We start from the raw sequence: 16,944 nt of genomic DNA, 5'->3' as shown, positions 1-16,944 counted from the left end.
ATCAATGCCGCGGAACGCGGCATTTTGATCGTGAATTCGGTTACCCCCGGCGTTATAAATAAGGCGATGGTGGTCTCGTGGTCCTCTTCTTCAAGGGAAGGGGGTGGGGGACCCACCTCGAGTTTTCTCCCTTCCCTGTCCGACCATAGCCGGTGCCATCAATTAACGAGCACCTCCTGGCCTCCATTGAATAATAAATAAAAATAAAAAAAAATAAAAAAAATCGAGACGACGACGACGACGACGACGACGACGACGAAGAAGAAGAAGAAGAAGAAGATGAAAGAAAAAGATACAGGAGACACAGAGAGCGAAGCAAAGAAGTAGAAGAGGACCGACACGGGGAGAGGGGTAGAGGTTTTAGGGAGGGATATGGGGGGACTTGCGGTCGGTGCATTTTTCGTAGCATCTTTCAGTTTCTGGTACTTCGCTCTTTCTCCCTTCGATGGATGCTGACGATTCTTTCTCTTCCACGATTTATATACTTTTTCCTCGTTTTTCTGCTCGCCATCCGCACTTTTGTTTCCTGTTTACCCCCCCCCCCCCCACCCTGTATCTCTCTTTCTCCGGCGGGGGTGTGGGGGGGTGGGGTGGTGGTGTGGTTGTTTACTCCGTCGTTCTTTGTGCTTGTTTCCATTGTCAGTCTCCATCACCATCGTCGCGGTCTTCTACACGGGTCTCCTTGTTGCCGTCGAAGACGACAGAGCGAGAGGGGAACGAAAGAAATAGGGATAAGGGAAGAGTGGGAGAGAGCTAAGGAGAAAACGAAAGAGAAGGGGAAGGAGAAAGGGGGAGGAGTTCGAACAGGGGGGAGATACACATACGATATACACGCGTGCGGCTCACAAATCAGGCTTGCGGATCGTAGCGGCTTCGTCGGCGGCGCGAGCGACAATTAATTCACCGCTTTTGCTCTCGGCTTCTCTTCTTGGACCCCATTGTGTGTACGTACTCGGTTCCTCCCCCTTCCACCCCGGGCCCAATGTTTCTCCCCTTCGAATCGTTCCGGGCCCATCGGTGGTTCCAACGTCGCCCTGTTTTATCGAGCGATTCCGATCCCTTCTTCGCCTTCCTTCTTTTTGCCTTCCTCGACTTCGTCGGGGGCCCCGTACCTTCCGAAGCCGCATCTTTAATTTCGACCCCGGCGTCACGCGGTCTAGAGAGCTCTGATGCCCGCGTATCCAGCGTTGCCAGCTTTAAAAAGTCGATCTTACGCGATCTAACCGCCGCCAACAGATTTTTAAACCGAAACGGAGATTTGTTCGATTTTTAAAACGAAGGACAGATATTTGTAAAATAGGAAGGCTAGAAATAGACAAAACGAATAGGTATCGCGCGATCGTGATAAACTTTACTTTGATATACCGAAATTCGGTCATATACCGAAGTCAACGGATATTGTTTTCTTAACACTTTACTTAATTCTTATATTCGTAATTGAATGTAATGTCATTTTAACAAAGCATCGATTACCATAAAAACCGATTCATAAGCGTCGGTCGGTAAGCGTCGGCAACAAAGAGCCTATTAATAGGCTACCGGTCGGTAAAGTGTTAAAATACCGAGTGGGCGATTGAAGGTATTTTTGGCGTTTGACGAGCGGACCGCGCGGTGCAAAAAGCGAAGAGGCAGTCGACGGGGATAGAATGTTACCGAGCGTAAACCCGATAAGTATCTTTTTCCAGCGATTCGAGGGATTATTTACAATTCCAGCCACCTACTCGGTCCGGGTGGTGGTTCAATTTTTGTCTACCGATAGACGGCGCTGTTGCAACCTCGGCTTTTATCGGTGGGGGCCTCTCGCGGTCGCTCGTAAAATATCTAGAAGGGCGAGCGCGTAGTGTTAAAGAGGCGCTCGAAGGACCGTTTACCTAATAATAGCAATAATATGTAAATGCGATGCGTATCAAGCCGCCATCTAAAGAATCCACCCCGCTTCGGGCCTATTGTTTGCAAATCTTCCGTTTCAACCGTGCTGCTTTCTGCTGGATTACCGCGCGAGCTCTCGATACACCTATCCTCTTCTTTTTCTCTTTCCCCATTCTTCCTTTGATTTGTCCTCTCTCTCTCCCCTCTGATAGCGGTCGCGCAAATAATTGAAGGTACGCTTGGCCATTACAAAAAACACACCTAATGACATCGACACGATACGCGTCTGCCTATAGGTAGCGATTCGATTTTACCGGTAAAATGTATATTCTACTTGTTTCACCAACTTACAGCTGCTAAATTACCGGCCAATTAACCGTGACACTTTATAGTACTATCTAGCGGTGCCACAATGAACTACTGTAGTAACAAGCATTTAAAATAGTATTTTCTAATGCAACACTTTGAATGTAATTATTTTAAGAATTAATTTAAATATTTGGTTAATTGTCTTGTGTCAGGTTGTCCCAAAAGTTTCTTTCGCTTTATTAATAAGTAATACATATGCACGATAGTTTATGTTTTATGTTACATTACTGAATTCTGCACGATTCATTTTGCTCCGTTACTGTTACAACATGAATATCTATGAAATTAGATTGTCTATTTATAGAAACACGATCACATAAAATAATTGAGTGCAACTCGCGAAAGAAACTTTCGGGACAACCTAATAGAAATATAATTAGCCAAATACTTTACGAATCGCTACCTACAGGATTGTTTTCTAGGTCGCATCAGATACTTGCATTCGAAAAGCTGCAACTATTAGGACATTCCATGCAGAGATAAACAAAATTTCTATCTAATATTACGTACACATTAACGCGAGGTCCGATTTTAAAAAGGTTTATCCAACAGAAACGAGAAAGTTTAATAAAAAGAATTAAATGCAAAGAGATAACGTGTTACGAGTCAACATCTAGGAACATGTGGACAAAATCTATGAGTCAGTCTACGAGCTATGCGAGCAATGTGTGTATCCGGCTTTCGACGTGTTAATACAGTTACGTCGAGAAAGTAACAAGCGTGTATTTATAGATGCAAACTTTGATTCAACGCGAACCGTTTTAAAAGGTACATCGACGCGGTACAATTATAATTTGATTGAATCTCGTCACGCTCGAGATTCTTCGCGTTCCGAACGCCATTATACATATATTCACGTCGTTACATTCGGACGAGTGTAACTCTGTAATACAACGTGGGACTTTTCAGAGTCCACCCTGAATGGATTAATGAACCGAGTGACATGGGATCTGATTGGAGCAACGCTTAAGGAATCTATCCAGTCATCTTTACCTTCGTTTGCCGTTCTGAACGAGCAACGCGATGTCCTGACCTTTCTCTTCCTTTTTTCCAACGTCATCTTTCTTTCCCCTTCTCGGGACACGTTCGAAATCTTCGGCTGTTCGAGATCGACTTTTCGAACTTCTTCAAAATGATAAACGGATTACTCGTATTGCTTATTCTTGTGCAAATCTTTTTTTTTTTTCACGTCTCTTTTTGCAATTTAATTTTGCTATGTATGGTATCGGTCATTTTCTATTATTATATTCATTTCTCATCTTTTCTTTGCAGACTATCGAGGTGTGACTTGGAGCAAGATCTCACGTAGGACCAAATTTTTGTTCTCTAATCACTTATTTACCTTTCTGTTTGCAATAAGGTCGACATAGGATGAAACTTCTCAATGGATCTTCGTAGAGAAGTTCTCTGTATAATACTTATTTTTCATTCCTGGTATCAATTCGGTTCAGAAACAGTTCATTTTTTAAACTGAAGAGAACTGAGCGAACATACATCTTTCGCTGATGGCTGACTGCTGACAGTTCGTGCGGTGCTCATCGAGCATATTTACAAGTCTTTTCAGTATTTCTCGAATGACAATGGATAGCAGAACGAGTCGGGTTAAGTTTTTCGTGGCAGTTATTTAACGATTGCGCTAGAGGTTTGCTTCGGTTAGTTTATAAAATGTCTTCGATCAATTCCATGGGTGTTTCGAATTTACATTAATGTTTGATGTGTTTATAGTAAACACAGTTCACTTCGTGTAGCATACCTACCATGTGGAATACACTTTTTCATCGTTTTCATTTGAAATTTTTTAAACAAGCAATACTACACTTTTCTAGCACTCATGTTTCTAGCAAATGAATATGTTTTGTCGCTTCTACGCGTGAAACTCGCTAAAACGCATCGTTTACGTCGTAAATGGAATAACCTAATAGCGTTGCGTGTCATATAAAGCGAGGTACTAACGAATTAATGGCGGAAATTAATAAAAATTGGGATAATTATTCACTTTACGTCTCTATCGTAAGAGTGGATTACTTTGACTAGCATTACGTGTTTACTACAAGTTCGCTACAAACTCTGACTACGATTACGATAAGCTGTTTTATCTTTAACATACTCACGAAATGCGCTTCGATTGTTACTCGTTATCTAATCACGAAAACGACCAAAGTATGGGAGAACAGTGAACTATTATCGTGGCATCCAACGTTACGTTTAAAATCTTCGAGTTCGACTCGGTGAATTCTAGAGATATTACTTTCCTTGGCTGTACTCAATCAATGTCTGCCACCCTGAAAAATGTATTTTGAATTGGTAAGGAGCAAGGGGATCGCGAAAGTTTGAACAATTTTACGGGTGATACGCAAACTTTCACGGAGGGGCTCCCCGGCACGCTTAAAAATTCTAATCGACTGCGAAACTTTTCATTTTGGAGCACGTAGTATGTCGATTGCTCGTTGTAAACATTTGTAATGCGACGAGTTACCCTCGTTGATTTTCTAGATATTTTTCTATTGCAAATTGTTCACGCGATACTTCCTAAATCAACTTTCACAAAAGTTGACTGCAATATAAATCGTTAATACTCGAGTGTTATTGGACACTTTTCTATCTGGTACTTTAACCCTCGCGCAAACATTTATAAGCATAATTTAAATCTCATTTATTCCATCATCTCGGTTTGCGTTACCATATAGATAAAATTCCAAGCTGTGGAGCATGTTACATATGCGGCGATGGTGACGTCAGTGTAACCAAGGGGTTGAAATATTTCCACCGTGGTAAATATAATTGCGACCCCCGTATATTAGCAAAGTGCAAAATTTTGACAAGCGTTATATGCTCCGCGTCTAGAGCCGCGATTTTTCCCGACCCCGTCGTCATCAGGGAGTATGAAAAAGAAGAATAGTCTAAAAAGTCTCAGGACTATGCGAAAGAAAGCGGTCGAGGAAGCGGAGGAGGTCTTTCGTTTCGATATCATCGCTCCTCATCCTCCCTCGGCGGGTTCCCTTTCCTTTTCTTTCTCTTGCCGCGATTATACAATCGACGCTTTGGGTCCGCGTACGAGAGCACGAGGAAGAGAAGGAAACACGTACGTACAATGGTACACAAACGAAGAGGGTAACGACGCGACGCGCAGCTATAAGGTGTGCGTTCGTAGCGACAATGTAAAGAATTCTCGGACTGGTTCGGTCCTTTCCGTCGACCCTCGTGTGTTTATACACCGGCTGGTGGGGGGATTCGCGAGCTTATTTCACGAGAAATCGCGTCTCGCGGTGGGGGATGGTCGCGGTGGTGGGGCGGAATCGACGACGGAGGGAAAGAGAGAGAAGCGAGGAAAGAAGGGGAAAGAGGGGAGGACGGTGTCTCGAAGGAAAGGAAAACGAGGGGGAGCGAAAATGGAGGAGACAGAGAGGAGCATAACGTCTATTTAGCATTCCCCCCTGCCCGTGCCCAGGCTTCTCGTTAGCCGGCTTTTCTCTCCTGCGGAGCGTTCCCTTGGCTCTGGGTGTATCGAGAGCGCGAGTGTGAGAGATTGGAGAAGTTCCGAGGGGGATGCAAGAGAGGGACGAGAAAACGAGAAGAGGGGAAGGCAGACGTTGCTCGGAGCTGGGGATGCTGGGTAGGCGTGGACCACGGACCACCCTGTCCACGATTCCTGGAGGGGAGGCCACGCCATCTGTCCGAGCGGTGGCGGCGAGAGGGGGTCACGGGGAGAAAGGGTGGATAGGAGTATCCGCGGCCAGTAATTATTATTATACACGTCGGAGTTTTGCAAATGCTGTCCTCCGAGCGTGGAGGTGGTAGAGGCGGAGGTGCGGCGGGGGTGGATGGCGAGTACAGCACGAGTGCCTGTTATTTCGCCCGGCTTCGCTACGAGTTAAGCGGGAAGAGGGGAGGGTTAAAGGTTCTTCGCGGACAGGCGCTATCCGGAGGGTGGCAGAAGCAGAAAGCGTTTATTAATGTTGTTTAATAAATTAAAAGAATTATTGGAAAACTTTAAGAAGATAGTCTTATTCCAAGTTCGATCTAACTCGTGCCGTGGCGATATGTATACTGTGCATCTAAGCTCCAGCCACGTTTGCGAATTAATGAAAGGAACGAATAATATTTGAATTGTGTCAATTTCGGAAATATTTGTCTATAATTTAGTAATATCACCGAGGATCTGACGATTCCAGGGATTTTAGCATCGTGCAATTTAAGTTTAATTAGCGCACTATTTAAATGCACAGTATTTCATCGTAACCTTAGTTAAATTTTTCAATTTTTTATCCAGAGTTACGCTACCCCTTGTTATTATTACTAGCATTCAAGTTACATATTTTACACCTTTCATTATCTTACATACTCGTTTGCCAAAGACACATATTCAAATAAATAAGTATAATCGAATGGAATAATTTTTGGCAAGAGGGGGAGAGCAGCAAATTTGAAATGGCACCCGAGCGGCAAGTACTTTAGGAACGCCCCTGGTCGCGGGAGGGTTGAGGAGGGATTCTTAAACGGGATCGTTATGCGAGTCTTTCGCATACTCTCTTTTCCTTCTCCCGGCTCTCTCTCATCCCCTTCGATTTCCTTGTTCTCCACCCATTTCGTCTCCTTTCATCCCCCTCCTTTATCAGACTCGAAACTCCCCCGCTTCTCTCAAGAAAATGTCTCTCTTTCTTCTTCTCTCTTATCGCGTTGGTGTGCAGTACGTTACGACACGACGAGTGTCGCGTGTATTGCACGTGAGTGTGTCCGAAGCGCTCGTGGATCACGCTTCGCGTATCCGTTCGAACCAATTCAACCTCACCGCCACCCCCTGGCCGCGCGGGTCCTGAAGGGTGCGACCGAAGAAATTCGCGATGCTTTTCCTTTCCTGTTGTTTCCACGCGTCAATTTTTGAAGGGGTCGATACACAGTGACGAATAAAAGTATCGGCACCGCTGGAGGTTTGTGAGAAAACTCGGGAAAGTCTGTTTATCGTAGCGATAAGATGCCATTTTGAAAACGGTTCCTCGAAAATTACAGAGGCGACGGTATTTTCTCTCTCTCTCTCGAATCTTTGATTTGCTGGTCGGAAAGATGGCAATTTTCGAACTTACTGCGTGTACTTGTCGTTTTTTTTCTTGGTTTGATCGTGGATTCGTAGTGTTAGTATTGGAACGTGTAGTTACGATGTAAGATATCGGTCTCTAATTTCAGGAGAACTTTAGAAACTTCGTCGGATATTCAACGAGCTTGTCACGGAAGGTTATGGGAGCGTATGACAGCACAAAGTGGACTATTCGCGAGGGAAATACACACTTTTATAACTCCTTTCTCCTCGACGTCGTCTACGATAAGTCTCTCTTTTCCTTCGAGGCGGTTCTGAATTTCAGACGTCTTAAATATCGCGATTTAGCACGTAGTCCTCGTCCGATGAAATATTTAAATGTAAGGTAGAGTGTTTTTTGCCAATAGAGTGCTGCAAAGGTAGGAAAAGTTCTCGTCTAGATAGCAAACGAATTAAACATGAAACTGATGCCTTCCACGAATAAGTCAACGAAATTTTAACTGTTAAACGAAGTTGCAAACATATTGGCATTTAACAGATACAAGCGATTATGTAACAAACGTGTACCTAAAATCATACGCACATAAAAGAAGCGTATCAGCACATATTAATATTCTGGTGTTAATTGAAACGCAAATCTTTGAGTAACATTAACAAATAAAAAATGTGAGTGTTATAGTCCTCGTGGAAAGTCGTTCTAAATATCGAATCACGGATATTAATGTTCGAGGGTATCTTTTCTTCAACTTGAGTTTCCTTCGATCGCCACGTCTAAGGTCAATGTATCTTCCCCCTGCGGAACTTTTCATTTTATCGACTGTAACGTATATAATAAGTTACACATCCTTTTTCAAATGCAAGTTCTTCCTGAACGTGTTCAATGTACACAATGAACGTAACACACCTTTCCTTGGTATAACTCTCGCGATCGAATGCGATACGTAGATATCAGTGGCGCTGCAACGCGAATGCAGCTGAATGTATTATGCACCGAGCGCACGGAGTCGTTAATCTAAAGATAAAATATCGGGTGAAATATCACCTTTAGCGGGACACGGGTAATCTTTACCGGTTAAACCACATTCTGCTCAAACTGCTTGTTTGAAACAAGGTGTTCTCCGAAAACGCATACCTTATATAAAATCAATATCGTGATATTTAAGCGTGTAAGCTCGGATTGTGGTTTACTTGTCATTCGCAATTCAGTCTGGTCGCAACAGGAACGTTTAACCTTCGCGAGATGAGATATACCACCGGGTTGGTAATAAGCGCGCCACCTTTCGTTCGCCACGCTTGTGAATCTCTCGATCGGCCGCGATAGGCGGAGGTGTCCGTTGCGTCGCAGCTCGGATGCACCGTATGCATTATGTGCACGTAAGCGAGTATACAGCAAGAGACAGAGGTTGGTCCGTTCGGTTGCGCTCGGTTCCGTGTAACTCGTTGGTATCGAGGTACGTGGAATCGGCGTTCGTTAGGCGAATCTGCATGGTAGCGAGGGGATCGCCACCAAGCGTGCTCGGTTTTTATTCCGGCACTAAAGGCCACCCTAATTGGTGAGCAGGCTCATATCGTTCGATTTATGTGACGCGATCCAAGACCTCGCGACTCTTACCAACGACTTCGACAACCGTGCATATGTAATTCGAAGGGTTGCAACCGCGACACGGTCGTTCTTACGCCTGGACCGTTGTTATGATCCCCCGCGGAAATACCGGTTTGAAGTGATGTATGCGGGGAAGACGAGCTGCGCGACCGATACGGACACGCTATCGCGGAGGTACGCTTTCGGTTCGATCACGGAAATTGTAATTTCCTTTCATTGGTTTGTTTTCAGAATAAAGCGTGACCGAGCGAGTCACGCGTATCCTGGTCCCGAGCCTATTAAATATTAGGGGGATCGAAAAGTAATCAGAATGTCTTCGACTTGGAAAAGTTTTACGCTGGCAAAAACTGTTGGACAACGATGGAAATTATTTTGTTGATTAGTATTTAAGATTCCTTTATAAATAAATTTATAAATAAATGTTGATACAATTTTGATTATTTTTCGGTCACCCTAATACCATTTCCCGTATTCGAGGAAAATTTGCCGCGGCTTTATGTATTTTTATAAAGACCGGAGTTCCACGGATATTAAATATGTACTTTCCAGGGCTATTATCGGCATCGAGTTGTAATTTAAATAGAAAATTGCGAGTTAGGTCGCCGGTAAATGCGTTACACAGCTCGGCTTCGTACATTGGTTGTATGTATCGCGTGTATCCCTAAGGGTGCATTTTAAAAACCCTTACCCTAATTGTGGCTCAATTGATTCTCATATTTTGTCAGTCTGACAAACCAGTTTCTCGTGGGACATAGGTGGTAGGAGAGTAACAAGGCTCATTAATGCCCTGTGACAGAAATGGACATAGAAAGCAGAATTTTTGGAGAATTTCACAAATAATTCGTGGTGTTAATTTAACATACTACGATTAAGTCTGTCTAGTCTAGGTCTGTCGAATCGTCGAAAATTTGCACACGAAAACACACATAAAACATTATTAAGCGTAACTAGAGCAAACAAGTAAAACAAAGTTCCAAATCTTTTCTATAATAATCGGGCCAATCCTTTCAACGTTAAATCACCACTTACACCTACAGGGGATGCTTATGGAAGTGTCCGTTGCCGATTTTGCTCTCCTCGGGGTATATCGGCGATGGTTAAAGTCTGAGAAACTTGTATCTTTCGATCTGGGTCCAATTTGAAAATTAAGGAACGAGACAGATCCTCGAAAACTGCGCAAGATGAATGGGACACACCCCCTCGGTTCGGGGACGTTTCGGTTTCCTCATCGAGCATGCGCTTCGTACGAAAGGATTAATGAGTAATTAGCACAGCGCAAACGCGCGGCTGTACCAATCGGGGGTAGCTTCGATCTCCAGAAACGCCCATATTTGCAATTACGTTACGTCTAGTGACGGAATGCTGCTGGTGCATCTTCCTACGGACAAACATTATTCATCCTTTATAAAAATGGTACAAATATCTAGAAAAACCAATAACAGTTTAATCGTTAGTTCGTTTGGTTTAATTAAAACACTTTTGTGGTTAAAAGATTACGTATGAGATCTGTTTAGCAATGAGTCTTAGTCGGGGGTGAAAAACTAGTTAACTGTTATATTTCATTCCAAAAAGTATTTGTTTGTGTTTTACATTAATGGAAGTAAATCGAAGAATTTGTTATCGACGATAAAGATATCTTTCATTTATCCGTTCTCACTTGAACTTGCAATGTGGAGATAATTCGTTACAAGAGTTCCACTCCAAGTGTATTTAATGTTCTTACAGATAAATCAACCTTATATTTCCTCGGTAGAATCGCTACTGATAAGTAGGATATTAGTACGTAAATTTACAATATCACTTCAGATTGCTCTATAAATCTTTTCCTCTGTTCCGGCAGTTTTAGTTTCGACGAGCTTATGTATGCAGAGCTAGCGATGCGAGGAACGATCATTTCAAACTCAATTTCATCGAATAGTAATCAGAATAAACTCGAGCAGACTGATTGTTTCCTATCCTAAATGTTCTCTTTATAATTGGCTTCTTTAATATTCACTGACCGACAATTTTATTCATTAAATTTTAAAAGGTGTATCCTTAATCGACGGTTGCGTAATAATTCTACCCTTGACAACTACCTACTTTAACTTTCAAGTAATTGTTACGTTGTGAAACGTCGTGTCGTTCTGCGTTGCCCCCCCACTCCGCGCTCGTGCTTCCGGTATGCAACTGGCATCGCTGATACTCACTATGCGCCAGGTGTTACGGTTATTTAGTTTTCTCTTTTAATACTTGCCCAAGAAACCGTAGTTAACACTTGTACTTATGTGTTCAGGCACAGTTTGTAACTTTTCAGATTGAAATTCTATTTTGTAAATTTTAAAATGCACGAGGCCTTAGTGGAAACTTACATATTTGTACTTAGATGGCCTTTTGGGGTGAGCACGAGGGTGTTTGCCTGTTTAAGGAAAACGTTTTGCTTTTTGGAAACTCATTAACTAGAAGCAGAAACACAGAATCAATAAGTGAAAATGTTGGCTTTAAGAATATTTTCCATCCTAAAACAATTCACAAAGTTTTTCGCTTTTCGTTCTCCCGAGGTACTTCATTATTCGCTGTATAATGCGTCTGTATGTATAAATTTCGATATAGACAAATATTTCGAGAAAAATTTCTTAATTCATGAGGAAGTATCGATGACCCTTGAAGTTTTCCGATTACCCTTGTAGCCGTTCTCTCTGCGCAAAAGTTCATTTTCCACGGTCCAACCCCCGGAGCTACCTCAACTCTTCCTCTCCGTGGCACTTTCTTTTTGTTTCTTTCTCCGCAGCATCCTGCGATTGGTCAATAATTATCATTAGCGAGTTTGCGCGCCCGGACCGCGCGCTCTGGCTTTCCTTCCGATTGGCAACCCTCTCCGTAATTAATCCAGGGGCGCAGGCGCGAATTCTCGCGTCTAATGGAAAAGCGCGTGGGCGCCGCCTCGTCGGCCCCTTGAAAACGATTTCTGGCTTCGTCTCTATATCCCAGCTATGACCACTAATTATAACCGAGGGGCGGTACCCGAGGGTTTAACGAACGCCACCCAGCCCTCGCTGAAACCACCCTCCTCCGAGTTTGCGCCTTGCTAATTGCTCATTAACCCTTTCCCCTTGCGCAAACTCGGAGTTCGTCGAGCTTTCGTCTTCGCTTTTAACTAAGAAGACTTTGGATTCGCGTAAATTCTCGCTGTTTTAGACAAATATAAAATCGTTTACCACAAAATATGGAACTCTAGTTCACGTTCTCGTAATAATTATTTTTTTTTCTATCGTTGAGTCTTCCTCCCGTTACAAATTGAAAAACTGATCTGAAAGCCATCGCCAGGCTGGACACCGCGCGAGGAACAAGAGTTGGGCGTTTGGTCACCCTCCGTGAGTCAGGTATATGTGAACAAAGGGGAGTTCGAAGAGGAGGCAAGAAGATAACAGGTGGTACACGGAACTAAACAGCCCCCTCCCACGGTCGTCATCCTCTAGCAGGTACTCACGGTCGTTTTAAAGTTCCGTACATGGTAGGGACCGAGCATAAAAACTGGCTACTGGATTCCGTCTAAACTTTCGAGCCAGATAGATCTCCATCTTCTTGTTTGACTTTGTTACCACCGACGCGACAATTTTCACCTTCGTTTCTGGTTTATTTTTAATACTTTCCATCCAACCATTTCTTTTTTTTTTTAGAGCAAGATACATGTCATATATTTTCACATCATTTATAGTTTCATTTTACAGATTACTTCTTTTTCCGAGGAAGAAGATTCCGGTAGAATTCGATGTTACTTTTTAATTACGAAATACGCAGAGATACGTAACATCACCTTTCATCTGAATTATCGCTTTCGATCTCGCCGAGGAACGAATCGAAAGCGGCGTCGCATATTCGAACGCTCCAAGGGAATAATAGGATTAGAGCAGGGAGCAGTGACAGACGGGGTATAATCACCGCGTGTTTCGCGAAGCAAACAGCCACTAACAACCGAATTTGCATCGAGATAGTATCAAAGAAACCGTGGAAATAACAGAAACTTGTGGTTAGAGGAGAACATTTCCGGCCGACAATTAGAAGTAATAACCATTCGACGGCGACCAATCATTGTTAATTGACGTCAGGAGCTGCGAAAGGATTCGTACGCGGACACCTGCCCATTTGTCGAAAATTGCGCGCAATTTGCCCCCGAAAATAAAATCAGGATAGCGTGGAGATTCGAAAAGGCCACGTCGAGACCCTCGTCGAGAGTCGAGGAGCGGATGCACGCTTCGAGCGGCTGATTTTCTTTCGGTCTCCTCTCCTTCTCTCTCTCTTCCTTTCATTCGTTTTTTTTTTTTTTACCGTCCACCCGTCTCTTTCCCTCGGGATGGAACCGACGGAGGACATCTTCTCGCCGCTAATTATGATTAATTTGTGAGATGAGCGAACGGGCCTCGAAGCAAGGAGCTACCAAGATGCTGGGGATCGTCCATAAGGGAATGTAATGAATATTCTCAGCGGGAGTGTGTCGTAACGTCACGTGAACGTCATCCAGGTGACTTCTTCGTTGTTCTTCTCATCCTAGTTTATACCATTACTTTCCACGCGAAATTCCCCACGAGATGCGCATAATAAACCTCCTGATTGCTGTTTAACTCGTGGCGAGTCATCGTCACGGTCAGCCGACTTTGCAATTATATTTACCATTTATTTGATCCCGTTGGATAAACAATTTTTACTTTACGGTACGCGTACTGTCAACTTGCTTTTCGGAGGATGTATAGTATCCACGAAGTTGAAAATTATAGCGAGTAATTCCATCGGAGCATATTTTTTCCCTGAAACGATGAAGATATACTTTGTCGATGATTGGTCGTGTCAAAACACGCGTACACGCGATATTATCGAATTAGGCTACCCGTACGTTATAGAACGTAGCAGCGATCGATATCGTTCGATGCAGGAAACAGTTTATCATTGAACGGAGAAGTGGTTTAATCACGCGTGTCTTGTAAGGACACACGCGATGACGAAGATAAATAGTCGGTAATCGTCTACACTCTGTGTTTATTATCGATACTTGCAAAATTTATGCGAGTTATTTACGCTTATTGGAATGTTAATTAAAAAAAAAACAAAAAAAAACGGACTTAAACGTGGGATCACAAAAATTAAAAGATTAAGCAAGATCAAAATTATCTGATATCGTCGGATTACTGGTTGGAAACATAAACGAAGATTATCTTAATATTTCACGGCACACGGCCAACCGATAAGACGGTGCAATTTGGAACGCAGAGCATTATATTTATACCCTTGCTTACTTTTTCGTACGATGCTCCTATTTCTGTCTTCAATTACGATAAGATGAATTTTTTCTTTTAATCGTCAATTGCTAGTGCAATGTCCACCGTGAGGTAAAGATCTTCAAAGCTCGTCACAAAGTACTCTTCCATCCCTTCATTCGTCCACTTGGAGTGAATTTATCAAAGTTAGCGTCTCTCGATATGCTGTTCAGAGTTCGCGGAGTACCGACGAGGAAAATCTCTCTCTACCCGACAGCACGCCGACCAACCACCATCAGAGACAAGAAGAGGAGTAGCAAGTGAACTCGCATCAGCAGAATCAATTGAAGAAGCAAAAAGTTCGCTAACTAACGGAAGGTGCAATTCATCGAGGAAACCAAAAGGAAAGGTAGCGAGAAGATTGCCGAGTGATAAAGATTGTTAATGTCCAGTTCTCACCGTTTCGATCGTTACTGAACTTTCTATTACGGTCGAGCCACCGACAATTTATATCGTTCTGTAATCTCGTTGCTACCTTTTCGGTTTCCTTCAAGAATTATCGCGACTGACGTACATACAGATAATGGGAAAAATAGTGTGAAACTGTTTTACTCAAATCAAGTTTCGAATTGTTACCACCTCAGCTTTAGATCATTGGCGAAATTAATCTTGCAAGTGTTAATATTAGGATGTACTTGCTCTGTACCTCGTGAATCGATTCTACAGTATACGTGTACAATAAAACAAAAATCTCTGCGTAGTTCACCGAGAAAATTGTACCTGCTCCACTCGCGATGTTTTCTCACAGGAATATCGTAACTGTTCGGATCACTTATTTAGTTCGAGCACCAATTAAACTACATGGCGCATAAATATCGAGATACATCTTTTTACGAGTTCGCGAGGCTAGAACAAAGTCCACGGACGGTAAATTTGACTCTCGCGATTTTACAACTACGCGGGCACTCCGACACGCTCCCATATTTTCTTTTCCTGCAACTATGAGTGCTCCTAAAATTATCCGGCAAGGACAATCACGCATTCCCGTTCTTATTCTTTATTTACAAAAATGATCTCAATCGTATCACCCGAAGACCCGGGGCACCGTAAGGTTTATTACGCACGCAATTAAACCATCGCGTATCCACTGTTTCTCATCACGCCACGCTACCAATCCATTAATAACAAGTTCCACCGTATTCACGCACGTTTGGAACCGTTAATACTTTTCACGCCAACCTCGCCACGCCGCGGTTACGCGTATATTTTACTTGTGTTTACGGCACGGCGAACAATATTAACTGTCTCGACGGATTGACTTTTACGGAGGTTGCACTTCGTACCGATACGTCTCGTTCCCCCGTCTGGTTTACGATCGATAAAACGGTTTCGAGAGAATCCATATTTTAACGGGAATTTATCATCGCGGCCGCGGGAACCGAGACGTCCCCGCGTTCGTAATGCGTTAATTACTCAATCCGTGGCTGACGGGAAGCCAACGAAGAAACTTCTACATCATTCTAATTCATGAAGCGGCCCGGCGGAGCTGTTCCGCCTAGTAGCACGGATAGCCGTGCTGGATTTTAATAAACGGTTCCCCGGTCAATCCTATATACACACCCCGAGCTGCGGAGGTGTTCCGCCTGGTAGCTGTCAGGACGACGCAGTCGGGGAGAGGTTAATCACCCGCGTTGGATTTTAATAAACGGTTCGGGGGGCAAACAAAGCTGGTCATCAATAACCATTCCTCTCTCCCTCCCTCTCGCTCTTGCTCGTTGCCCCCTCTTTCTGTTCCGTTGGGGCCCACCTCACGAGCCCCGAGAGCAGGCAACGCCACGGCCATGCCAGGGCCTTTGCCACCAGCTTGTCGAGCTTCATCGGACAGCGAGATAGGCGGAGATCGTATCTTCGTGGTTATTAATTAACCGGCGAGAAGGGAAAGCCTCCTTTCATCACTTCGCGAACGATCTGCCTTTGGTTGGCCTCGGTCACGGCCTTCCCAATCGCGGACAAACTCGGCAACGCTCGTTTCCCGATTCTTGCCAACTCGTCCCCGCGGGGAAAACTGTCGCGCGTGTTGATTTCGATAGGGTATGGTTCGACTTGATAGGCACACGGTATCCGACGACTAACTCGAGGTTTCCGACACCTGTGGCGACTTTGTCGACGAAGGATAGAGCCACCAGAGACCCCAGAATTTCGTGGTATCGAACCAAGTAATTAAGCCTTTGGAAATCGAAGAAACTTTGCTTCCTTCGATCTCCTATGATTTCTTGTTAATCGATTTCGACAAGGTGGAGGTTACTCAATTCGACATGTATACAGGATGTTCCAGTATAAGTGATACAGAGCTATAACACCAAAACTATCGGCCGAATGCAAAATTTCAAATATGATATATATGTAGGGATTTTATTTATTAGGTTGTCCCGAAAGTTTCTTTCGCTTTATTGATAAGTAATACATGCACGATAGTTTATGTTTTATGTTACATTACTGAATTGTGCACGATTCATTTTGCTCCATTACTGTTACAACATGAATATCTATGAAATTAGATTGTCTATTTATAGAACCACGACCACATAAAATAATTGAGTGCGACTCGCGAAAGAAACTTTCGGGACAACCTAATAATTATGTCGGTTAGGACAATTATCCCACGTGTTTCTGGGTGTGCAGTAATTTTTATTGTAACAAAAATGGGTAAACTAAATAATTCTCGCTGATTCACAACTCGCAATTCTCGCTATTCTTACACTGCTCGCAGTTTTACAAAATGCGTCTCTCTCTTGTTCCTTCGCGGTTTACATACACGGTTTCGCAGTTATTGCTCTTTA

At 43.4% G+C, this 16,944-nt stretch overlaps 1 protein-coding gene across 1 annotated transcript in view; it reads right to left on the bottom strand.

Moving 5' to 3' along the window:
• The window catches only part of LOC128878075 (protein-L-histidine N-pros-methyltransferase), a 35,904-nt gene that overhangs the window by 5,877 nt on the left and 13,083 nt on the right, over positions 1–16,944 (bottom strand). The window lies entirely within an intron of this gene.

Source organism: Hylaeus volcanicus, chromosome 6 (assembly GCF_026283585.1).
Source record: "Hylaeus volcanicus isolate JK05 chromosome 6, UHH_iyHylVolc1.0_haploid, whole genome shotgun sequence".
Classification (NCBI taxonomy): domain Eukaryota; kingdom Metazoa; phylum Arthropoda; class Insecta; order Hymenoptera; family Colletidae; genus Hylaeus; species Hylaeus volcanicus.
Note: the sequence above shows the minus strand (reverse complement) of the source record. Positions and strands in the feature narration are given on the sequence as shown.